Raw genomic sequence first — 12,466 nt, 5'->3', positions numbered from 1 at the left:
TTGACACAATCCCCAGCCTTGAAGACAGACAGCGAATGAGATCCTCGTCGTTCATTAAAGTGTGAAGCTAATCAACAGATCCATTTGGATTGGTGTTTGGTTGTCCACAAGGCATTTGAGGAGTGCACCGTTCCCGGCAATGCTGCAATACCGGGTCAATGCGTGGAGTGAACGGGGCAAGCCCCTTTTTCATCTCCCGATGCTAAAAATCTGCTTAATACGTTATCCTCATATAGAGGACATATCAGATATTAAACTGATAAGAACAGATACTACACTTGATCTTAGCCAAAAGGCCGAGAAGCGATGAGCCCCAACTGTTTGCTTCCTGAGTCACCCTCCTGACACGTTTCACCCTTGTCATGGTGCAGTTCTTTCCAAGGGACATAGCAGTGGCTGCTGCTTTGGCACACATCCAAGCACTCCATGGTCAAGCACCGTGGTCTCGTTAAGGACAGCTTTCTTTCTTTTCACAACTGTACAAGGCTCAGCCAAATGGCAAAGCCTGCTAAAAATAGGTTGAACTCATTGGTATTCCTCTCCACGGAAGTCTCTAGTAAAAGGCGAAAGACTTGTGCGCTATGAAGAGAAACCAAAGTAAGTACAGCAACATTGTCAAGAACAGCCAAAGTCCCTAGTTGCCCAAGTCAAAACGCTCATGGTAAGCCTGAGTTCACGTGCCCTGTTCCAAATCTGAAGCCACACCCATTCCCACATCTTAAAGAGGGCAATATTCTCCATAGTACTATTTCCTCCCCTCCAATCAAAAGTACAAATCACTTGATATTCTTTTCAACAAAACAATCAGGGGAGAGTGCGAACGCAGTCCCCCACTACCAGAAATTATGCAGTCGAGATTCCCACATTTGGGGAATTCGCAGTGGTCAGAACAACCGGAGTGCAATGGCTGGGCCTCGCCCTGGGTGAACCACCTTCTTGATCATGGTATCTCCCCTGCCAGGTAAGTATGAGTTGGAAGAGACAGAGACAGGGGCGGCATTCCCAGATGCAGTACTCCGGATGACGGTTCCCAGATGGCATAATCCCAGAGTGCAGCCCTATAGCATTAAGCTCAGGCTGGGAGCACAGCGATGTTCCACGAGGGGCGTCAGAAAGGAATAAACAAGGCCTTTGTTTGACACAATCCCCAGCCTTGAAGACAGACAGCGAATGAGATCCTCGTCGTTCATTAAAGTGTGAAGCTAATCAACAGACTGATCCATTTGGATTGGTGTTTGGTTGTCCACAAGGCATTTGAGGAGTGCACCATTCCCGGCAATGCTGCAATACCGGGTCAATGCGTGGAGTGAACGGAGCAAGCCCCTTTTTCATCTCCCGATGCTAAAAATCTGCTTAATACGTTATCCTCATATAGAGGACATATCAGATATTAAACTGATAAGAACAGATTTTTTTTTTTTTTTTTTTTTTTTTTTTATTATCAAAATTCTGTACACAAATCATACAATTTCAAACATACAAACTTCACATGTTTTGCATCATGCAACTTAATTCTATTTCAGTTACATGTCAGTAACCAGCATTTGTCAATACACAAAAAAAAAAAAACACAAAATACACTTATGCAAAGTCTTCAGGATTTACCATCCCCACCCAAAAAAAACCCATTGTGCATCTTAAATAAAGATTCCTATTGCTGGTTCCCACTACCCTAAAGGTATACATTATCTTTATCCATCTCGTCAGCCCAGGAAAACGGCCCTGCGTTTGGCGACGTTGTTGGTCTGTTAAGCCCCTCATAAGCGTCCTCCCCTAAGGGGGACGACAGCATGAGGAGGCCTGGGGGAAGATCGAAGCTCAGGCCTAAACCTTCTGTTAGTATGGCAACTGCTTCTCCCAATGACTGCTCACCCATCTCCCCTCCCACCTCTTGACCCGTATCCCCATCCTTCTGCTCCTGGGCCCCTCCTTCCTCCACTTTATCAGCGGCTCTCTTATGCTGACCTGTTCCCCCTCCCCTCAATCCCACCCTTGTTGGTCTGTCCCCCCTTTGACTTTTTGCTCCGTACCCCCTCCCCACTCTCTCCAAGCTCTGTCGAGAGTCCTGTTCCAAATGCCTGCGACCCTTTCCGTGCCCCTTGCTTTGATTTGGAGGGATCGGAAGTGAGGACAGGAAAATCGTCCATAATGTCTGTGGATGCCTTGGCCATTCCGTCTGTTCCGGCGGTGCCCTCATCCCGGGACGCTGCCTCCCCTTTACTCCCCAACGCGTCGGCTCCGGAGCCCTCCTGTACCGTCCTCTCCACGTCATTCTGTGTGGCTCCCCTACTCGGCTCGCCAGCCTCAGTCGGTTTGGCAGCCTCCGCAAAAGTTTTCTTGCGGCCAGGACAACCTCGGTACAGGTGGTCAGTTCCACCGCATCCATGGCACGTCCTTGGCTCTGTGCAGTCCTTGGCCGAATGCCCTTCTTGCCCACAGAAACGGCATCTTGTTTCCCCACAGCCTGCCTCTGAATGTCCTGACTGTCTGCACTTCCTGCAGAAAGCAGGTTGCCGTGGGTAAAATAGATACCCACGATCTCCACCAAGGCTGAAGAAGGCAGGTGGATGTTTCAGGCCTCCTGGACCTTCTGCGTCATGATACAGCAGTACCTGGAACTGGCGCCGCCCAGTCCAAAACCCCAGGGTGTCCTTTATATGCCTTGCAGCCGTCACCACCTCTCCATACTGCCCCAGGAATGCAGCTAGTGCTGAGTCATTAACAAAGGGGTTGTACATATGCACAGTTATTGTTCTGAAATTAGGTCTGTCCAGGTTCAGTACTCTGTAGCCGGCTAGCGGCCTTACCCCTGCCTCTGCTCGGCATATTTCAGCCACACTCCGGTAGATCTCCTCGGTCCTCAGTGTAACGTCGAACGCCTTCTCCTGCTGGTTCCACTGGATGCAGTGCACCTCCTCCACCTTCAGTTGTAGCTGCCCAATTATGACTTGCCTGCCAAAAAACTCTTTGGACTGCAGATTGTAGTCTTCCGTGGTTGCCTGGAATCGTAGCGTGTGTCTCAGCCCGACCCTTGGGATCGACTGCTCTTTTTGGCCCCTTGCGGCCATTGCTGTCTCGTTGTTAGCTCTCTCTGTGCTGTATTTTTCCGCAACACCACTTGATCTTAGCCAAAAGGCCGAGAAGCGATGAGCCCCAACTGTTTGCTTCCTGAGTCACCCTCCTGACACATTTCACCCTTGTCATGGTGCAGTTCTTTCCAAGGGACATAGCAGTGGCTGCTGCTTTGGCACACATCCAAGCACTCCATGGTCAAGCACCGTGGTCTCGTTAAGGACAGCTTTCTTTCTTTTCACAACTGTACAAGGCTCAGCCAAATGGCAAAGCCTGCTAAAAATAGGTTGAACTCATTGGTATTCCTCTCCACGGAAGTCTTTAGTAAAAGGCGAAAGACTTGTGCGTTATGAAGAGAAACCAAAGTAAATACAGCAACATTGTCAAGAACAGCCAAAGTCCCTAGTTGCCCAAGTCAAAACGCTCATGGTAAGCCTGAGTTCACGTGCCCTGTTCCAAATCTGAAGCCACACCCATTCCCACATCTTAAAGAGGGCAATATTCTCCATAGTACTATTTCCTCCCCTCCAATCAAAAGTACAAATCACTTGATATTCTTTTCAACAAAACAATCAGGGGAGAGCGCGAACGCAGTCCCCCACTACCAGAAATTATGCAGTCGAGATTCCCACATTTGGGGAATTCGCAGTGGTCAGAACAACCGGAGTGCAATGGCTGGGCCTCGCCCTGGGTGAACCACCTTCTTGATCATGGTATCTCCCCTGCCAGGTAAGTATGAGTTGGAAGAGACAGAGACAGGGGCGGCATTCCCAGACGCAGTACTCCGGATGACGGTTCCCAGATGGCATAATCCCAGAGTGCAGGGATTTAGCATTAAACTTAGGCTGGGAGCACAGCGATGTTCCACGAGGGGCGTCAGTAAGGAATAAACAAGGCCTTTGTTTGACACAATCCCCAGCCTTGAAGACAGACAGCGAATGAGATCCTCGTCGTTCATTAAAGTGTGAAGCTAATCAACAGATCCATTTGGATTGGTGTTTGGTTGTCCACAAGGCATTTGAGGAGTGCACCGTTCCCGGCAATGCTGCAATACCGGGTCAATGCGTGGAGTGAACGGAGCAAGCCCCTTTTTCATCTCCCTATGCTAAAAATCTGCTTAATACGTTATCCTCATATAGAGGACATATCAGATATTAAACTGATAAGAACAGATACTACACTTGATCTTAGCCAAAAGGCCGAGAAGCGATGAGCCCCAACTGTTTGCTTCCTGAGTCACCCTCCTGACACGTTTCACCCTTGTCATGGTGCAGTTCTTTCCAAGGGACATAGCAGTGGCTGCTGCTTTGGCACACATCCAAGCACTCCATGGTCAAGCACCGTGGTCTCGTTAAGGACAGCTTACTTTCTTTTCACAACTGTACAAGGCTCAGCCAAATGGCAAAGCCTGCTAAAAATAGGTTGAACTCATTGGTATTCCTCTCCACGGAAGTCTTTAGTAAAAGGCGAAAGACTTGTGCGTTATGAAGAGAAACCAAAGTAAGTACAGCAACATTGTCAAGAACAGCCAAAGTCCCTAGTTGCCCAAGTCAAAACGCTCATGGTAAGCCTGAGTTCACGTGCCCTGTTCCAAATCTGAAGCCACACCCATTCCCACATCTTAAAGAGGGCAATATTCTCCATAGTACTATTTCCTCCCCTCCAATCAAAAGTACAAATCACTTGATATTCTTTTCAACAAAACAATCAGGGGAGAGCGCGAACGCAGTCCCCCACTACCAGAAATTATGCAGTCGAGATTCCCACATTTGGGGAATTCGCAGTGGTCAGAACAACCGGAGTGCAATGGCTGGGCCTCGCCCTGGGTGAACCACCTTCTTGATCATGGTATCTCCCCTGCCAGGTAAGTATGAGTTGGAAGAGACAGAGACAGGGGCGGCATTCCCAGATGCAGTACTCCGGATGACGGTTCCCAGATGGCATAATCCCAGAGTGCAGCCCTTTAGCATTAAGCTCAGGCTGGGAGCACAGCGATGTTCCACGAGGGGCGTCAGTAAGGAATAAACAAGGCCTTTGTTTGACACAAGCCCCAGCCTTGAAGACAGACAGCGAATGAGATCCTCGTCGTTCATTAAAGTGAGAAGCTAATCAACAGACTGATCCATTTGGATTGGTGTTTGGTTGTCCACAAGGCATTTGAGGAGTGCACCGTTCCCGGCAATGCTGCAATACCGGGTCAATGCGTGGAGTGAACGGAGCAAGCCCCTTTTTCATCTCCCGATGCTAAAAATCTGCTTAATACGTTATCCTCATATAGAGGACATATCAGATATTAAACTGATAAGAACAGATACTACACTTGATCTTAGCCAAAAGGCCGAGAAGCGATGAGCCCCAACTGTTTGCTTCCTGAGTCACCCTCCTGACACGTTTCACCCTTGTCATGGTGCAGTTCTTTCCAAGGGACATAGCAGTGGCTGCTGCTTTGGCACACATCCAAGCACTCCATGGTCAAGCACCGTGGTCTCATTAAGGACAGCTTTCTTTCTTTTCACAACTGTACAAGGCTCAGCCAAATGGCAAAGCCTGCTAAAAATAGGTTGAACTCATTGGTATTCCTCTCCACGGAAGTCTTTAGTAAAAGGCGAAAGACTTGTGCGTTATGAAGAGAAACCAAAGTAAGTACAGCAACATTGTCAAGAACAGCCAAAGTCCCTAGTTGCCCAAGTCAAAACGCTCATGGTAAGCCTGAGTTCACGTGCCCTGTTCCAAATCTGAAGCCACACCCATTCCCACATCTTAAAGAGGGCAATATTCTCCATAGTACTATTTCCTCCCCTCCAGTCAAAAGTACAAATCACTTGATATTCTTTTCAACAAAACAATCAGGGGAGAGCGCGAACGCAGTCCCCCACTACCAGAAATTATGCAGTCGAGATTCCCACATTTGGGGAATTCGCAGTGGTCAGAACAACCGGAGTGCAATGGCTGGGCCTCGCCCTGGGTGAACCACCTTCTTGATCATGGTATCTCCCCTGCCAGGTAAGTATGAGTTGGAAGAGACAGAGACAGGGGCGGCATTCCCAGACGCAGTACTCTGGATGACGGTTCCCAGATGGCATAATCCCAGAGTGCAGGGATTTAGCATTAAACTTAGGCTGGGAGCACAGCGATGTTCCACGAGGGGCGTCAGTAAGGAATAAACAAGGCCTTTGTTTGACACAATCCCCAGCCTTGAAGACAGACAGCGAATGAGATCCTCGTCGTTCATTAAAGTGTGAAGCTAATCAACAGATCCATTTGGATTGGTGTTTGGTTGTCCACAAGGCATTTGAGGAGTGCACCGTTCCCGGCAATGCTGCAATACCGGGTCAATGCGTGGAGTGAACGGGGCAAGCCCCTTTTTCATCTCCCGATGCTAAAAATCTGCTTAATACGTTATCCTCATATAGAGGACATATCAGATATTAAACTGATAAGAACAGATACTACACTTGATCTTAGCCAAAAGGCCGAGAAGCGATGAGCCCCAACTGTTTGCTTCCTGAGTCACCCTCCTGACACGTTTCACCCTTGTCATGGTGCAGTTCTTTCCAAGGGACATAGCAGTGGCTGCTGCTTTGGCACACATCCAAGCACTCCATGGTCAAGCACCGTGGTCTCGTTAAGGACAGCTTTCTTTCTTTTCACAACTGTACAAGGCTCAGCCAAATGGCAAAGCCTGCTAAAAATAGGTTGAACTCATTGGTATTCCTCTCCACGGAAGTCTCTAGTAAAAGGCGAAAGACTTGTGCGCTATGAAGAGAAACCAAAGTAAGTACAGCAACATTGTCAAGAACAGCCAAAGTCCCTAGTTGCCCAAGTCAAAACGCTCATGGTAAGCCTGAGTTCACGTGCCCTGTTCCAAATCTGAAGCCACACCCATTCCCACATCTTAAAGAGGGCAATATTCTCCATAGTACTATTTCCTCCCCTCCAATCAAAAGTACAAATCACTTGATATTCTTTTCAACAAAACAATCAGGGGAGAGTGCGAACGCAGTCCCCCACTACCAGAAATTATGCAGTCGAGATTCCCACATTTGGGGAATTCGCAGTGGTCAGAACAACCGGAGTGCAATGGCTGGGCCTCGCCCTGGGTGAACCACCTTCTTGATCATGGTATCTCCCCTGCCAGGTAAGTATGAGTTGGAAGAGACAGAGACAGGGGCGGCATTCCCAGATGCAGTACTCCGGATGACGGTTCCCAGATGGCATAATCCCAGAGTGCAGCCCTTTAGCATTAAGCTCAGGCTGGGAGCACAGCGATGTTCCACGAGGGGCGTCAGAAAGGAATAAACAAGGCCTTTGTTTGACACAATCCCCAGCCTTGAAGACAGACAGCGAATGAGATCCTCGTCGTTCATTAAAGTGTGAAGCTAATCAACAGACTGATCCATTTGGATTGGTGTTTGGTTGTCCACAAGGCATTTGAGGAGTGCACCATTCCCGGCAATGCTGCATTACCGGGTCAATGCGTGGAGTGAACGGAGCAAGCCCCTTTTTCATCTCCCGATGCTAAAAATCTGCTTAATACGTTATCCTCATATAGAGGACATATCAGATATTAAACTGATAAGAACAGATTTTTTTTTTTTTTTTTTTTTTTTTTTTATTATCAAAATTCTGAACACAAATCATACAATTTCAAACATACAAACTTCACATGTTTTGCATCATGCAACTTAATTCTATTTCACAGTTACATGTCAGTAACCAGCATTTGTCAATACACAAAAAAAAACAAACACAAAATACACTTATGCAAAGTCTTCAGGATTTACCATCCCCACCCAAAAAAAACCCATTGTGCATCTTAAATAAAGATTCCTATTGCTGGTTCCCACTACCCTAAAGGTATACATTATCTTTATCCATCTCGTCAGCCCAGGAAAACGGCCCTGCGTTTGGCGACGTTGTTGGTCTGTTAAGCCCCTCATAAGCGTCCTCCCCTAAGGGGGACGACAGCATGAGGAGGCCTGGGGGAAGATCGAAGCTCAGGCCTAAACCTTCTGTTAGTATGGCAACTGCTTCTCCCAATGACTGCTCACCCATCTCCCCTCCCACCTCTTGACCCGTATCCCCATCCTTCTGCTCCTGGGCCCCTCCTTCCTCCACTTTATCAGCGGCTCTCTTATGCTGACCTGTTCCCCCTCCCCTCAATCCCACCCTTGTTGGTCTGTCCCCCCTTTGACTTTTTGCTCCGTACCCCCTCCCCACTCTCTCCAAGCTCTGTCGAGAGTCCTGTTCCAAATGCCTGCGACCCTTTCCGTGCCCCTTGCTTTGATTTGGAGGGATCGGAAGTGAGGACAGGAAAATCGTCCATAATGTCTGTGGATGCCTTGGCCATTCCGTCTGTTCCGGCGGTGCCCTCATCCCGGGACGCTGCCTCCCCTTTACTCCCCAACGCGTCGGCTCCGGAGCCCTCCTGTACCGTCCTCTCCACGTCATTCTGTGTGGCTCCCCTACTCGGCTCGCCAGCCTCAGTCGGTTTGGCAGCCTCCGCAAAAGTTTTCTTGCGGCCAGGACAACCTCGGTACAGGTGGTCAGTTCCACCGCATCCATGGCACGTCCTTGGCTCTGTGCAGTCCTTGGCCGAATGCCCTTCTTGCCCACAGAAACGGCATCTTGTTTCCCCACAGCCTGCCTCTGAATGTCCTGACTGTCTGCACTTCCTGCAGAAAGCAGGTTGCCGTGGGTAAAATAGATACCCACGATCTCCACCAAGGCTGAAGAAGGCAGGTGGATGTTTCAGGCCTCCTGGACCTTCTGCGTCATGATACAGCAGTACCTGGAACTGGCGCCGCCCAGTCCAAAACCCCAGGGTGTCCTTTATATGCCTTGCAGCCGTCACCACCTCTCCATACTGCCCCAGGAATGCAGCTAGTGCTGAGTCATTAACAAAGGGGTTGTACATATGCACAGTTATTGTTCTGAAATTAGGTCTGTCCAGGTTCAGTACTCTGTAGCCGGCTAGCGGCCTTACCCCTGCCTCTGCTCGGCATATTTCAGCCACACTCCGGTAGATCTCCTCGGTCCTCAGTGTAACGTCGAACGCCTTCTCCTGCTGGTTCCACTGGATGCAGTGCACCTCCTCCACCTTCAGTTGTAGCTGCCCAATTATGACTTGCCTGCCAAAAAACTCTCTGGACTGCAGATTGTAGTCTTCCGTGGTTGCCTGGAATCGTAGCGTGTGTCTCAGCCCGACCCTTGGGATCGACTGCTCTTTTTGGCCCCTTGCGGCCATTGCTGTCTCGTTGTTAGCTCTCTCTGTGCTGTATTTTTCCGCAACACCACTTGATCTTAGCCAAAAGGCCGAGAAGCGATGAGCCCCAACTGTTTGCTTCCTGAGTCACCCTCCTGACACATTTCACCCTTGTCATGGTGCAGTTCTTTCCAAGGGACATAGCAGTGGCTGCTGCTTTGGCACACATCCAAGCACTCCATGGTCAAGCACCGTGGTCTCGTTAAGGACAGCTTTCTTTCTTTTCACAACTGTACAAGGCTCAGCCAAATGGCAAAGCCTGCTAAAAATAGGTTGAACTCATTGGTATTCCTCTCCACGGAAGTCTTTAGTAAAAGGCGAAAGACTTGTGCGTTATGAAGAGAAACCAAAGTAAATACAGCAACATTGTCAAGAACAGCCAAAGTCCCTAGTTGCCCAAGTCAAAACGCTCATGGTAAGCCTGAGTTCACGTGCCCTGTTCCAAATCTGAAGCCACACCCATTCCCACATCTTAAAGAGGGCAATATTCTCCATAGTACTATTTCCTCCCCTCCAATCAAAAGTACAAATCACTTGATATTCTTTTCAACAAAACAATCAGGGGAGAGCGCGAACGCAGTCCCCCACTACCAGAAATTATGCAGTCGAGATTCCCACATTTGGGGAATTCGCAGTGGTCAGAACAACCGGAGTGCAATGGCTGGGCCTCGCCCTGGGTGAACCACCTTCTTGATCATGGTATCTCCCCTGCCAGGTAAGTATGAGTTGGAAGAGACAGAGACAGGGGCGGCATTCCCAGACGCAGTACTCCGGATGACGGTTCCCAGATGGCATAATCCCAGAGTGCAGGGATTTAGCATTAAACTTAGGCTGGGAGCACAGCGATGTTCCACGAGGGGCGTCAGTAAGGAATAAACAAGGCCTTTGTTTGACACAATCCCCAGCCTTGAAGACAGACAGCGAATGAGATCCTCGTCGTTCATTAAAGTGTGAAGCTAATCAACAGATCCATTTGGATTGGTGTTTGGTTGTCCACAAGGCATTTGAGGAGTGCACCGTTCCCGGCAATGCTGCAATACCGGGTCAATGCGTGGAGTGAACGGAGCAAGCCCCTTTTTCATCTCCCAATGCTAAAAATCTGCTTAATACGTTATCCTCATATAGAGGACATATCAGATATTAAACTGATAAGAACAGATACTACACTTGATCTTAGCCAAAAGGCCGAGAAGCGATGAGCCCCAACTGTTTGCTTCCTGAGTCACCCTCCTGACACGTTTCACCCTTGTCATGGTGCAGTTCTTTCCAAGGGACATAGCAGTGGCTGCTGCTTTGGCACACATCCAAGCACTCCATGGTCAAGCACCGTGGTCTCGTTAAGGACAGCTTTCTTTCTTTTCACAACTGTACAAGGCTCAGCCAAATGGCAAAGCCTGCTAAAAATAGGTTGAACTCATTGGTATTCCTCTCCACGGAAGTCTCTAGTAAAAGGCGAAAGACTTGTGCGTTATGAAGAGAAACCAAAGTAAGTACAGCAACATTGTCAAGAACAGCCAAAGTCCCTAGTTGCCCAAGTCAAAACACTCATGGTAAGCCTGAGTTCACGTGCCCTGTTCCAAATCTGAAGCCACACCCATTCCCACATCTTAAAGAGGGCAATATTCTCCATAGTACTATTTCCTCCCCTCCAATCAAAAGTACAAATCACTTGATATTCTTTTCAACAAAACAATCAGGGGAGAGCGCAAACGCAGTCCCCCACTACCAGAAATTATGCAGTCGAGATTCCCACATTTGGGGAATTCGCAGTGGTCAGAACAACCGGAGTGCAATGGCTGGGCCTCGCCCTGGGTGAACCACCTTCTTGATCATGGTATCTCCCCTGCCAGGTAAGTATGAGTTGGAAGAGACAGAGACAGGGGCGGCATTCCCAGATGCAGTACTCCGGATGACGGTTCCCAGATGGCATAATCCCAGAGTGCAGGGATTTAGCATTAAGCTTAGGCTGGGAGCACAGCGATGTTCCACGAGGGGCGTCAGAAAGGAATAAACAAGGCCTTTGTTTGACACAAGCCCCAGCCTTGAAGACAGACAGCGAATGAGATCCTCGTCGTTCATTAAAGTGTGAAGCTAATCAACAGACTGATCCATTTGGATTGGTGTTTGGTTGTCCACAAGGCATTTGAGGAGTGCACCGTTCCCGGCAATGCTGCAATACCGGGTCAATGCGTGGAGTGAACGGAGCAAGCCCCTTTTTCATCTCCCGATGCTAAAAATCTGCTTAATACGTTATCCTCATATAGAGGACATATCAGATATTAAACTGATAAGAACAGATTTTTTTTTTTTTTTTTTTTTTTTTTTTTTTATTATCAAAATTCTGTACACAAATCATACAATTTCAAACATACAAACTTCACATGTTTTGCATCATGCAACTTAATTCTATTTCACAGTTACATGTCAGTAACCAGCATTTGTCAATACACAAAAAAAAACAAACACAAAATACACTTATGCAAAGTCTTCAGGATTTACCATCCCCACCCAAAAAAACCCATTGTGCATCTTAAATAAAGATTCCTATTGCTGGTTCCCACTACCCTAAAGGTATACATTCTCTTTATCCATCTCGTCAGCCCAGGAAAACGGCCCTGCGTTTGGCGACGTTGTTGGTCTGTTAAGCCCCTCATAAGCGTCCTCCCCTAAGGGGGACGACAGCATGAGGAGGCCTGGGGGAAGATCGAAGCTCAGGCCTAAACCTTCTGTTAGTATGGCAACTGCTTCTCCCAATGACTGCTCACCCATCTCCCCTCCCACCTCTTGACCCGTATCCCCATCCTTCTGCTCCTGGGCCCCTCCTTCCTCCACTTTATCAGCGGCTCTCTTATGCTGACCTGTTCCCCCTCCCCTCCCCCCCTCAATCCCACCCTTGTTGGTCTGTCCCCCCTTTGACTTTTTGCTCCGTACCCCCTCCCCACTCTCTCCAAGCTCTGTCGAGAGTCCTGTTCCAAATGCCTGCGACCCTTTCCGTGCCCCTTGCTTTGATTTGGAGGGATCGGAAGTGAGGACAGGAAAATCGTCCATAATGTCTGTGGATGCCTTGGCCATTCCATCTGTTCCGGCGGTGCCCTCATCCCGGGACGCTGCCTCCCCTTTACTCCCCAA

The 12,466-nt window shown here is 48.6% G+C and overlaps 22 non-coding genes across 22 annotated transcripts; all 22 read right to left on the bottom strand.

Moving 5' to 3' along the window:
- Nucleotides 1–117: 117 nt before the first annotated feature.
- LOC142953366 (U2 spliceosomal RNA) lies at nt 118–308 on the bottom strand. Its single transcript, XR_012955009.1, has one exon. It is a non-coding gene; the product is annotated as a U2 spliceosomal RNA (small nuclear RNA).
- A 176-nt stretch (nt 309–484) lies between these two features.
- Nucleotides 485–601, bottom strand: LOC142953825 (U5 spliceosomal RNA). The gene has a single exon (XR_012955425.1). It is a non-coding gene; the product is annotated as a U5 spliceosomal RNA (small nuclear RNA).
- A 204-nt stretch (nt 602–805) lies between these two features.
- On the bottom strand, nt 806–969 carry LOC142953326 (U1 spliceosomal RNA). Its single transcript, XR_012954971.1, has one exon. It is a non-coding gene; the product is annotated as a U1 spliceosomal RNA (small nuclear RNA).
- A 287-nt stretch (nt 970–1,256) lies between these two features.
- Nucleotides 1,257–1,453, bottom strand: LOC142953582 (U2 spliceosomal RNA). Its single transcript, XR_012955210.1, has one exon. It is a non-coding gene; the product is annotated as a U2 spliceosomal RNA (small nuclear RNA).
- A 1,871-nt stretch (nt 1,454–3,324) lies between these two features.
- On the bottom strand, nt 3,325–3,441 carry LOC142953737 (U5 spliceosomal RNA). The gene has a single exon (XR_012955342.1). It is a non-coding gene; the product is annotated as a U5 spliceosomal RNA (small nuclear RNA).
- Nucleotides 3,442–3,645: 204 nt separating this feature from the next.
- Nucleotides 3,646–3,809, bottom strand: LOC142953198 (U1 spliceosomal RNA). Its single transcript, XR_012954844.1, has one exon. It is a non-coding gene; the product is annotated as a U1 spliceosomal RNA (small nuclear RNA).
- A 283-nt stretch (nt 3,810–4,092) lies between these two features.
- LOC142953380 (U2 spliceosomal RNA) lies at nt 4,093–4,283 on the bottom strand. The gene has a single exon (XR_012955023.1). It is a non-coding gene; the product is annotated as a U2 spliceosomal RNA (small nuclear RNA).
- Nucleotides 4,284–4,459: 176 nt separating this feature from the next.
- On the bottom strand, nt 4,460–4,576 carry LOC142953736 (U5 spliceosomal RNA). Its single transcript, XR_012955341.1, has one exon. It is a non-coding gene; the product is annotated as a U5 spliceosomal RNA (small nuclear RNA).
- Nucleotides 4,577–4,780: 204 nt separating this feature from the next.
- Nucleotides 4,781–4,944, bottom strand: LOC142953197 (U1 spliceosomal RNA). The gene has a single exon (XR_012954843.1). It is a non-coding gene; the product is annotated as a U1 spliceosomal RNA (small nuclear RNA).
- Nucleotides 4,945–5,231: 287 nt separating this feature from the next.
- LOC142953445 (U2 spliceosomal RNA) lies at nt 5,232–5,422 on the bottom strand. The gene has a single exon (XR_012955084.1). It is a non-coding gene; the product is annotated as a U2 spliceosomal RNA (small nuclear RNA).
- A 176-nt stretch (nt 5,423–5,598) lies between these two features.
- Nucleotides 5,599–5,715, bottom strand: LOC142953735 (U5 spliceosomal RNA). Its single transcript, XR_012955340.1, has one exon. It is a non-coding gene; the product is annotated as a U5 spliceosomal RNA (small nuclear RNA).
- A 204-nt stretch (nt 5,716–5,919) lies between these two features.
- LOC142953194 (U1 spliceosomal RNA) lies at nt 5,920–6,083 on the bottom strand. Its single transcript, XR_012954841.1, has one exon. It is a non-coding gene; the product is annotated as a U1 spliceosomal RNA (small nuclear RNA).
- Nucleotides 6,084–6,366: 283 nt separating this feature from the next.
- LOC142953365 (U2 spliceosomal RNA) lies at nt 6,367–6,557 on the bottom strand. The gene has a single exon (XR_012955008.1). It is a non-coding gene; the product is annotated as a U2 spliceosomal RNA (small nuclear RNA).
- A 176-nt stretch (nt 6,558–6,733) lies between these two features.
- LOC142953823 (U5 spliceosomal RNA) lies at nt 6,734–6,850 on the bottom strand. The gene has a single exon (XR_012955423.1). It is a non-coding gene; the product is annotated as a U5 spliceosomal RNA (small nuclear RNA).
- Nucleotides 6,851–7,054: 204 nt separating this feature from the next.
- On the bottom strand, nt 7,055–7,218 carry LOC142953325 (U1 spliceosomal RNA). Its single transcript, XR_012954970.1, has one exon. It is a non-coding gene; the product is annotated as a U1 spliceosomal RNA (small nuclear RNA).
- Nucleotides 7,219–7,505: 287 nt separating this feature from the next.
- LOC142953597 (U2 spliceosomal RNA) lies at nt 7,506–7,702 on the bottom strand. The gene has a single exon (XR_012955219.1). It is a non-coding gene; the product is annotated as a U2 spliceosomal RNA (small nuclear RNA).
- A 1,873-nt stretch (nt 7,703–9,575) lies between these two features.
- LOC142953734 (U5 spliceosomal RNA) lies at nt 9,576–9,692 on the bottom strand. Its single transcript, XR_012955339.1, has one exon. It is a non-coding gene; the product is annotated as a U5 spliceosomal RNA (small nuclear RNA).
- Nucleotides 9,693–9,896: 204 nt separating this feature from the next.
- Nucleotides 9,897–10,060, bottom strand: LOC142953193 (U1 spliceosomal RNA). The gene has a single exon (XR_012954840.1). It is a non-coding gene; the product is annotated as a U1 spliceosomal RNA (small nuclear RNA).
- Nucleotides 10,061–10,343: 283 nt separating this feature from the next.
- LOC142953377 (U2 spliceosomal RNA) lies at nt 10,344–10,534 on the bottom strand. Its single transcript, XR_012955020.1, has one exon. It is a non-coding gene; the product is annotated as a U2 spliceosomal RNA (small nuclear RNA).
- A 176-nt stretch (nt 10,535–10,710) lies between these two features.
- Nucleotides 10,711–10,827, bottom strand: LOC142953800 (U5 spliceosomal RNA). The gene has a single exon (XR_012955401.1). It is a non-coding gene; the product is annotated as a U5 spliceosomal RNA (small nuclear RNA).
- A 204-nt stretch (nt 10,828–11,031) lies between these two features.
- On the bottom strand, nt 11,032–11,195 carry LOC142953249 (U1 spliceosomal RNA). The gene has a single exon (XR_012954894.1). It is a non-coding gene; the product is annotated as a U1 spliceosomal RNA (small nuclear RNA).
- A 287-nt stretch (nt 11,196–11,482) lies between these two features.
- On the bottom strand, nt 11,483–11,682 carry LOC142953575 (U2 spliceosomal RNA). The gene has a single exon (XR_012955205.1). It is a non-coding gene; the product is annotated as a U2 spliceosomal RNA (small nuclear RNA).
- Nucleotides 11,683–12,466: the final 784 nt, after the last annotated feature.

The sequence above is a fragment of the Anarhichas minor genome, unplaced genomic scaffold, assembly GCF_050575085.1.
Source record: "Anarhichas minor isolate MPS153535 unplaced genomic scaffold, ASM5057508v1 ptg000018l, whole genome shotgun sequence".
NCBI lineage: Eukaryota > Metazoa > Chordata > Actinopteri > Perciformes > Anarhichadidae > Anarhichas > Anarhichas minor.
Note: the sequence above shows the minus strand (reverse complement) of the source record. Positions and strands in the feature narration are given on the sequence as shown.